Source organism: Pseudophryne corroboree, chromosome 9, assembly GCF_028390025.1.
Source record: "Pseudophryne corroboree isolate aPseCor3 chromosome 9, aPseCor3.hap2, whole genome shotgun sequence".
Taxonomy (NCBI): Eukaryota; Metazoa; Chordata; class Amphibia; order Anura; family Myobatrachidae; genus Pseudophryne; species Pseudophryne corroboree.
This window is the reverse complement of record NC_086452.1, coordinates 346665808-346676104: the sequence shown is the minus strand read 5'-3', so window position 1 is coordinate 346676104 and position 10297 is coordinate 346665808. Positions and strand designations below refer to the sequence as shown.

The 10297-nt window shown below is 43.1% G+C and overlaps 1 protein-coding gene across 1 annotated transcript in view; it reads left to right on the top strand.

Annotated features, from left to right (window-relative positions):
- The first annotated feature begins 5834 nt into the window (after nt 1-5834).
- Nucleotides 5835-10297, top strand: part of CDC42EP1 (CDC42 effector protein 1) — a 47766-nt gene continuing 43303 nt past the window's right edge. Inside the window, exon 1 of the mRNA XM_063940646.1 lies at nt 5835-5941. The gene's annotated coding sequence lies outside the window, so the exon portion shown is untranslated. The remainder of the gene's footprint in view (nt 5942-10297) is intronic.

Genomic DNA, 10297 nt, shown 5'->3' with positions numbered 1-10297 from the left:
AAGGGAAATCACATAGTCAAAATCGAACATAGCAGGGATCTCACTGTGTGTACACACCTTAACTCTCTCTGCACATGTAATATCTGCCCGCCCTGCAGTGTACATGGTTTTGCCCATTAGCCTAACAAATTGCTGCTGCGATCAGGTCTGAATTAGGCCCAATGTCCATTTCATTTAAACACATGAGAAGGCTTTTATTTATATACCTTCAACTTTACTTTTAGACATATTTGTGCTTTTCATTAATACATTTTTCAGCAATTACTAACAGTATTGAGTCTTCCCAGTGTCAGACTGGAGCATGAAGGGCCCTTATGGGGAAATAAATAGTAGGGACCCACTGAATGTGGGGTGGTGCAAAGCTGAAGAGATGTGGCCAGCTTATTGAAGGGGTGTGAAAGAAAGCATTGAAATGTCGGCCAATTTATTTAGAGAACATTGCAGTGACCGCCATATATTGTAGGAAGCACCACAATGCCTTCCATATAATTCAGAAAGCAGGAGAGACTGCCATATAATATAGGGAGCCTGCAGTGACTCATAAATTGCAGGGAGCTTTGGAATGCCCTCCACATTATACAGAGAATGTTGCAGAACCTGCCAAACAATGCAGTGAGCATTGCAGTGAGTGTCAAACAATGCAGAGAGTTTTGCAGTGACTGACATATAATGCAGAGTACAATGTAAAGACTGCCATATAATACAGAGAGTATTGCAGTGACTGCCATACACTACAGAAAGCAATGCAGTGACTGCTAAATAATTCAGAGAGTAATGCAGTGACCACTATATAATGCAGAGAACAATGCAGTGACCACTATAAAATGCATAGAGTAATGCAGTGATTACTATATAATGTTGAACTCCTCAGAGTGATTGCCATATAATAGAGGGAACATTGCAGTGACCACCATACAATACAGAAAGCAACGCAGTGACCACCATATAATACAGAGATAATTGCAATGACCTCCATATAATACAGAGAGCAGTGCAGTGACCACCAAATAATACAGAGTCAATGCAGTGACTGCTATATAAGACACAGAGCAATGCAGTGACCGTTATAGCTATAATGCAGAAAGCTTTGCAGTGCACACCATATAATGCAGAGAGCATTGCAGTGGCCTACATATGTATAACAGATAATAATAATAATAATAATAATAATAATAATACGCAATATTAGTACCATGGGTAGATATGGTGGGGGCCCTAATTTAGTAAATGCTGAAATAATGGCTCAAATGCTTTACAATTATATTGCCCAACCAAATTCAGCCCTTCTGCAAGCTAAATATATACCCATTGAACAAAATGCCCATTGTACAGATCCCATTATGTTTAACTATATTTTCTACATCTATCCTACTTTCTTTTTATCAGAGGAAAAAGACCTGTCATTGAACCCCTAGATCTGAGAGGCTGACCTATTCTCAGGAGACGATTAAAGCTCCTCAAAATTTGTAAGCCTTCCTGACATTCTAGAAGAGTAAGCAGGTATGTAAGTCTGTTTGTCCATTGCAGTTGGAGAGGAGGCACACTGCTGCATTGATGAGTCACCTAAGTCATCAGCAACTGCAATTTCTGTCAGTGCCTCATGAATCCTACATCGCTGTATGTTCACTGTATCATAGCTGGTAGCAATTTCCTCGGTCACCATCGGTTTCTCCTTCATGGCGTATGGAATTCTTGGGTGTGGAATAGAAGATCAACAGTATTTAAGTTGAGACTCAATGGGGGGAATTCTATTGTTTGAAAAGTCAGTTGGGTGTCCGTTTTTTCCTATCTAATAGACAGGAGCAAACAGACACCCAAGCGACTTTTCAAACATTTGAATTCCCCCCAATATGTTGACACCATATGGTCGACATGCATCAGGTTGACAGGTCCAAAAGGTCAACACAAGTTAAGGTCAACAGGTACAAAAGGTCAACATGACAGTGGTTGACACACAAATGGTTGACAGAGTTTTTTTCAGTATTTTGAGTCAAATCTTGCATGTTTTGTAATATGCAACCACCATCAGAACACACGCATACCCTCAAGGGCTCTCTTCACTTGCAACATTTTAGGCAAGGTGGCTCGCTGCGCTTGTCACAGGCTACTATTCCCAATTGTAGTCCACGTGGATAGTAAATCAAGCAAATGTTGGGAAAACATGAAAAAAAGTGTGTCGACCATTTGTGTGTCAACAATTGTCATGTTGACCTTTTGAACCTGTCAACATTTTGTATCTGTTGACCTTAAGCACTATTGACTTCTCATCTGTGGAGCTTTTGTACCTATCAACCTAATGCATTTCGACCATTTGACTGTCTACCTGGACACTGTAGATTTATCATCCAGATACTGGAACTCTTGTGGCCCTTTATAAAAAAAAAGATTTCTGGTCCCCAGTATAAAACATAGACTTTAATATGGTTCAGTGAACTTATACAAGCTAAACTATATTTGGCGCTAAGGCTATTATCTGATTTCAACACTAGGACCAAGTATGGCAGCTCCAGGACGTGCAATCTCCGACATGCACTACGGAGCATGTGCGGCTCCCTGCCATGTTTTTCTCCGAACCCTTATCCTCTACAACATCCTCTGCTCCTGAATATCTCCTCTGAGTACATCCTCTGCCCTTGAGTATCTCCAAATGTGGAGAGCCCAAAACTTCACTGTGCCACCACTGCAGTACATCACATAGATTCCATTTTACAAGTGTGGGTGTAGTAACTGGCACACCACTACACCCAGCAACCCTTATAATCCTCTGGGTCGGATTAACAATCGGGCAGTTCCAGGCCCACACTCTAGTATAAGCCCAATGCATCTACAGCCAGTCTCTGTGTTGCTGTAGATAGGGAAAAATGTTTTCTTCTACTGCAACATCCTTGGCCCCTTCAACACCACCCTACCCCCCCCCCTCCGCCGCAGCACCGATAGAACAAATGCCGCCGGCATAGATATCTATGATAGAGGTGCAGTGGAAGGCTCTCCCTGTGCCGCATGCTAACTGAGACCCGGCGCCTCTTCCTCACCAAGTGACGTCACATCGTACAACGTCACCGTTGTGCCCAGACTCCACAGCCTAGGGCGCTGGGCTGTCCGAGCTTCAGCTCTATGAAGGCTTCCCAGTGGTGGCACTGTGTTGGATCTTCTGTCTTGTGTCCTGACTGAGGTAAATAATATTATACTGGCATGTTGCTGTGGCAACCCAGGCAGGCACTCAAACTTCTGAAAGGTTATTGTGCAATTAGAAATGTTCTGTGTGCAAAGTCTGAGGTTTTACATTCACATCAGAGCTATGTCTAGCTGAAGCGCATTCTCCTACTAACAATAAAAAGACCGCCTACTTATCCTCAACCTGGAGCCTTTAGATTTTATAGCTCAACAATGTGTATTATATGTTCTGTAGTATAGTTGGTCGGTAATAACTTAGGGCAGTCAAAGGAGGTTGCAAATGAGCAGGGGCATAGCTATACCTTTAGAGGGCCCATAGCATAATTTGCATGGGCCCTCCAGAGCATACACACACACACACACACACACACACACACACACACACACACACACCACTACCCCACCTACTGGCATACCATTCAGAGTTCTAACTTGCTTAAAACCCTTCACTTTCCACACCAAGCAGGCTAAAACCAAACTTCTCTCATCCCCCCCCCCCTCCCTTCCCCAACAGCAGACTTCCTCTCCATCTCTCCACCACTCCCTCATCCCCCCTTCCCTGGTGGACAGAGTAGACAGAACCGCACCTTCAGAGCCCCATTAACTGCCTTTTATTTATGTCCACTAAGGTCACACCTCTGCTCTCCTGGCCTGCTCCGTTATAGTCCTCACTGACTGGTACAGGGAGGAGGAATGGCCGTGATCCGGGGTTGTCCCTGAAGGCTCACTTGTGCCTCCTCCCAGCATCACTGACAGTGAGGAGAAACGGATCCAGCAGGAACAGCAGGTGTGCCTGTAGTGCACTGCTAAACTGGTAGCACAGTTTAGGTGCAGGAGGAAGGCTGGGCCCAGGCCCCTGCATCTATTGTAGCTGCGCCCTTGCAAATGAGTCAGGTTACTATAAGGACTGACAAACCTTTATAGAGCACCCTTATTTGCTTCTGAAAGTGCAGATGTATCTTTGGCGCGATGTGTATGCATGGGCATACGCATCGCGGCATGCTGCATTATTTGCTGCATTATGAGCTTGGCTACATCTGCAGCAGTCATCACTCTCAGCGCTTATTCACACCAGTCATATTTAGGGTGCAAGAGATCCATCTGAAATTTAATGGGTGTCTTTTTATACACTTGACTCTTAATTGGCTACACTCTCACAAGACGCCTTTAGAACAGGCAATCCTGCATGCAAACACTCAGCTGCACAGGGTGTGTGGTGTGGGCCTCCCTGGAACCCGGGGTCCGGTGCGCACAGCACATACCACCCATTATAAATACTCCAGTTTTAGGCGCTATGGAGATTTGTCATACACTGTAATGTATGGCCCATATTTCTATATTGGCTATAGTTTTTGGGTGGTATTCATGTGACCGGCGGTCAGCAGACCGATGGTCACATAACCTCCCCCAAAATCCCGCCCCCTCACTATCCTGACGGTCGGCATGCCGACCAACAGGGACTATTTCCACTCATGGGTGTCTGGTCGCTACCGAGCCCGCAGCACGATCCGCAAGGGGCTTGCTGCACTCACCCCTCCCCGCCGGGATCTCGGCGTCAGTATGCTGACCGGCGGTCAGGAGACCATCGGTCAGCCATACCACACCTATAGTTTTTACCCTCTTTCAGACAAAAAATGCTTGGAATTCATTTGCAAATATGCAGGGCAGCAGACCAAAATATACCTGATTTTCATATGAAAAATCTTAACCATTTTTATTTTTTTAAAAAGGGAAAAAAATAAAATAAATTATCTTATGAGCAGCTCAATGATAGCCCTTTCACACCGCAAAAATAACCTGGTATCGACCCGGCAATATACCCACATGGGTCGCTGTGCGGTATGAAAGGGGCCATGGACGAATTCCCGTTTTGCCTGACCCGGTAATTCCATCCAGGAATAAAGAAGGGTTATTCCCGGATTAAATACCGGGTCAGGTGCAGTGTGAATGGGTTGCCGGGGCGATGTGACCTGGGACCCGTTCACTGCATAGGGAGAGGCGGCGCGGAGATGATGTCATCTCCCAGCGCCGCCTCCACACATGCCCCTGATGCTGGCTCCATCCCCACCCCCAGATGACAACCCGACCCGGCATGGCGGTGTGCAGGGTCCAATGCCGGGTCCCACCTGGGAAGGACCCGTTTCCAATTCCCGGGTGGGACCTGGCATTGCGATGTGAAAGCGGTATAAAAGAAGAACTGAAATGTAAAATGGAATACAAAGAATGGCATAAAAAAGAAGTAGGCATTTGCAAAAACTGCATTTTTTTATACACAGTGAAAGAATGAACCTAAATATGTACCTGCTACAAAATTATAAACCTTAAACAAATGTAATATCCAAAAATACCATATTACAAACCAAAAACTTTCATGTATAGTGGAGAAATTTTGCTACAATGTTTTAAAGAATGCCAATTACAAAAAAGTTTGACAAGTCCTTTAGAAATATTATCTATAATCTATTTCCTTTTCTATAGCCACTGTTCTTTTTCCCTTCTATTATACTGTATCTCTTTATGCCCTCTTCTTCTATTCACTATTATCTCTTACATAATTCCTTTATTCATTCTCTCTTGTTACTTCCTAACTTTCCTTCTTTTCCACCTCATCTGCCTCTTCCCTCCCTATAGGCTGCTGCCCTGCTCTGTCTGTCCCAGCCTACTTTACCAGCAACCTCTCACACGCTTTGTGGACCCTTATTCTTCCAGCTGTTATGGTGTTATACTGAAGCTCCACTCTCCCAGCCTGGAACTAAGATAAGAGCAGGTAATCCTATAACAATCCATAAACTGTAATAGATCTGTTGCTAAGCACTGTTTAACCGTTTGCTAGAAGGGGGTCCTGCAACGTACTCACATACAGTTAGTGATGTGATACCATAGTTATAACATCTGCTAACTTTTAAAGCTTCATAATCCATAAGAATCTCACATTCAGTCTCTAACATGCTTAATCAGCTATAACATGGGTAAGTGCAAATATTTGAGGGGTAGCGGAATAAATGTTTTCAGGATTTCAGATACAAAAGAATAGCTGTGTGTAAATTGTATGGATTTCAATGACAACACCATCAGTGTCTTTGTGCTGATTCAGACGTATATAATTATACAGTAGAAGGACATGTGGGGTCATGTAATCTTGAAGTCTGAAATATGAATATAGAATTTAACAGCAGACATGATCAACCTTTTAAAACATTAATGTGTGAAATGTTTCTCCTTCCACAAACAGCACGACCTGTATAACTATCTCCTACTAAAGTTTGTCACCCCATTACTCTGCCACCTGTACTGGCAGGTCACTCCCACTACTGCACTTTCAGAAAGTTTTTATCAAGCTCACGTCTGGATGATTTGTGCACAGTGTTTATATTTTCTTGTCTTATTAAAGATTCTTCTGCCGCATTTTACTGTCCTGCAGATAACAGACTTCTTAATTTCCCACTGTATGACCCCTGTGCTGAGTTGTGTGCCACAATGTTCTGACCCCTGTCTTATCTTGCCCTGTATAAATAGCTTTCACATTTGTTTTACTGTTTATTATTAATCTGTCCTGCTCTTTCTGACAGACCTTGGTTACTGATACAGAAAAGAGTACATTCTTCTACAAAGGCTTCTGCTGTATTTAACTCTCTACAGGTCATTTCACGTTTAGAAATATATATGTAAAAAAAATCCATGCAATCCGGCACTCACATAAATCCAGCAGTCATTGAAAAAGTCACAAGAAACTTGCTTGTGCGACCTCCCATGGGAATGACCAATAGTAGTATAGGATATATATATATATATATATATATATATATATATATACACATACATACATGCATACAGTAGGCCAATGAAAATAAATTGCACATTTTTTTGGGAACTCTCTCTGGAGTGTTGCCCACTCTCACGGATCTCACCCGTTTCCCCAGTGAAATACAGTAGATGTAAAGGGGTTGATAAATCACGTCTGTGTTAGTTCGCTGTTTGCATAAATTGTTGCACTGTGCCCGGGGAGGGAGGGGGGGCAGCGCAAAAGCGATTTACATCACAACGCCCCCCACATTTCCTACTGGGAAAAGGATGGTGGTGCTGTATCAAAAGTATATATGTGTTTTATCTTATTCATCCTAAAATCTGTTTCTGTTGTGTGGAATTTACTTTATTTATCTTGGGTTGAATTTGTTTTGAAATTGTGCTTTGAGACTTCTGTCTCTTTCAATTACTTGGTAGCTTCCCTCCTGTATGGAGATGATCTGTTTCCTCCAATCTGCTTATTGTTCTAACTCACTGGTCTTCACTCTTCTCTTTCTGTCTCCCCTCTTTGCTTTGGTAAAACAAGGGTGGATCTGCAGAACAAAGCCAAAAAATCTGAAGAAACTGCTGATTATACCAAATTTAGCTCAGCCTCAAAATGAAAACTGCTACTGAAAGCAGAGAATGAGAAAGTGAGGGTGAATGAGGGAGTGACTTCTGGGGAGAAAGTATTTGGTGGGCATGAGAATTGCAGTCTGGCAGATCTTGCATTTAATTGTAACCCTTTCACTGCTATAGATGACTCTATTTTAAGCAGAGGAAATGCACCTCCAGAATAGGATTAGTAGCCGAGGCATACTGTAAATCATAGCATAGTTTGCTTTATTAGGAATGCATGCTCACAAACCAGTTACATCAGGCAGTATCCCTAGGGCTGGGTTTAGTTCCAGTGGCACCTTGTTCAGAGTATAAAGCAGTGCACAAGTCCATCAAATATCTTTTAAAGGGGCATATTTATGACTATTTGTGGGATGCCCCTGAAAGCAAAGATTTCTAATCGCTGTAATTCATGGCAATAAGGAACCTTTATTTGCCTAAATGTACCATTTCCGAGTGACCAGGACAGAGGCACCAAAAGCAGCCCATCCGGGCGATAAGTAAAGGGTACAGTGATTTCATATGTGATTACTTTACCTCCTGCTTCAGAACCCCGCTATGGTACTGCACATGCATGGATGTCTGGATAGCACCTGGTAGCATACCTCCCAACTTTCCTATTTTTCTTGGACTGTCTCGTCCCAACTGTAAGTCGCAGTGTTTTTGACAGTGGTGGTGCAGTTGAGAGACCCTCTCTCACCTGCTGCTCTGCTTAGCAGAGTAGCAGTGAATAGATGCTGTGTGCATGCGCACAACATCTATTCTCTGGGAGAGAGGTACAGGGGGCTTTGTCAGCAGCTCACAGAGCGTTGGTCATGCCCCCATAGTGATTAAAATGTGGGCATCACTCATCACTGGGGCATTCCAGCGAAGCCACATCCCCTTTCATGAGACCATGTCCCTTCCCCGAGACCACACCCCCTTATGCTGCAGATTGTTCTTAATGGCATTGGCTATATGTTTGGGGTCGTTGTCCTGCTGTAGAATACATTTTGAGACAATATGATACCTCCCCAATGGTACTGGATAAGTATCTGCCTGTATTTCTCAGCATTGAGGAAACCATTAATACTGACCAAATCCCCAGCTCCTTTTGCTGAAATGCATCCCCAAACATGCAAGGAACCTCCACAATGCTTCACTGTTGCCTTCAGACACTTATTATTGCACCACTCTCCAGCCCTTCGGCAAACAAACTGCCTTCTGTTACAGCCAAATATTTAAAATTTTGACTCATCAGTCCAGAGCACCTGCTGCCATTTTTCTGCATCCCAGTTCCTATGTTTTCTTGCATAGTTGAGGTGCTTGGCCTTATTTCCACGTTGAAGGTATGGCATTTTGACCACAATTCTTCCATGAAGTCCACTTATGGCCAGACTTCTTCAAACAGTAGATGGGTGTACCTGATTCCCACGACTTCTGAGTTTATGGAACTGTTGGACATCTTCCGATCTTCAGACATCTTTGAAGGAACGCACTGTAAGCATGATGCACAAAGTTTCCTTGGCCGACCACTGCGTCTACGGTCCTCAAACTTGACCGTTTCTTTGTGCTTCAATGCTTAAAATTATTGGCAGGTGCTTATCCATCATGCAATACTATCAGGGAGGCGACTGATTGGCTCCAAATTTATTTTGCGGCAGGACAATGATCCAAAACATACAGCATGTAATTAAGAACTATCTTCAGAGTAAGAAAGAACAATGAGTCCTGGCAGTGATGATATGGCTCCCACAGAGTCCTGATCTCAACATGATCTAGTCTGTCTGGGATTACATTAAGATATAGAAGGATTTGAGCAAGCCTACATCCACAGAGGATCTGTGGTTAGTTTAAGAAGCTCCCTGCCGAGTTTCTTAAAAAACTGTGCAAGTGTACCTGGAAGAATTGATTCTGTTTTAAAGGCAAAGGGTGGTCACACCATATATTGATTTTATAGTTTTCTTTTGTTCATTCACTTTGCATTTTGTTAATTGATAAAAATAACACTTCTATTTTTGAAAGCATTCTTACTTTGCAGCATTTTTTCCCCACACCTGCCTAAAACTTTTGCACGGTACTGTACAAACACTTATTGTTTATAAAATCTACAGAAGTACATCGGTGTCTGAGAGAGGCTTTTGCAATCAGTCTTGTAGTAAAACACAGAGCGAAGGACAGGGAAGGTTTTCTTTTAGTTCCTGAAGATTTGAAGGAAGGAAGTCACATTAGAGTCCTAAGAATTTCACTAGGGCCAGAGGGTGCACAGGAAAAGCAATGTAAACTTCCCCCCATTAACAGAGCACTGAGATGGAAGACATGAAGACAATGGGAGCTTAGAGGGGAAGGGCGAGGGCATGAGTTAAACATTGGAGACTGAAAACACAGGCTGTTTCCACCTGTGCCAATCATGATATAAACAAGCAAATAACTGAATTAAACACCAAGTTCCTTTAATTCTGGAGATGATCCAGGGCCAAGACAAATGAGCCGTAACGAGAAGAATTTATCAATGCCCTCTGTTTCCAGGAGGTAAAATACTGACAGGTTTATCAGAATAAATACAATGGTACGTCTCATCAGAGGATATTTTTGTGCATGAATAAACATGGAACGGGAAAAGCAGAACAAGATCTCATCAGAAGATAGGTTTAGAAATGGGATGGCAAAACATGTTTTTAAAGAAAGTTAAACGCCTCTTTGTGTGCTCTTATTTGTGGGTGGTGGCTGGAGGATGACACGG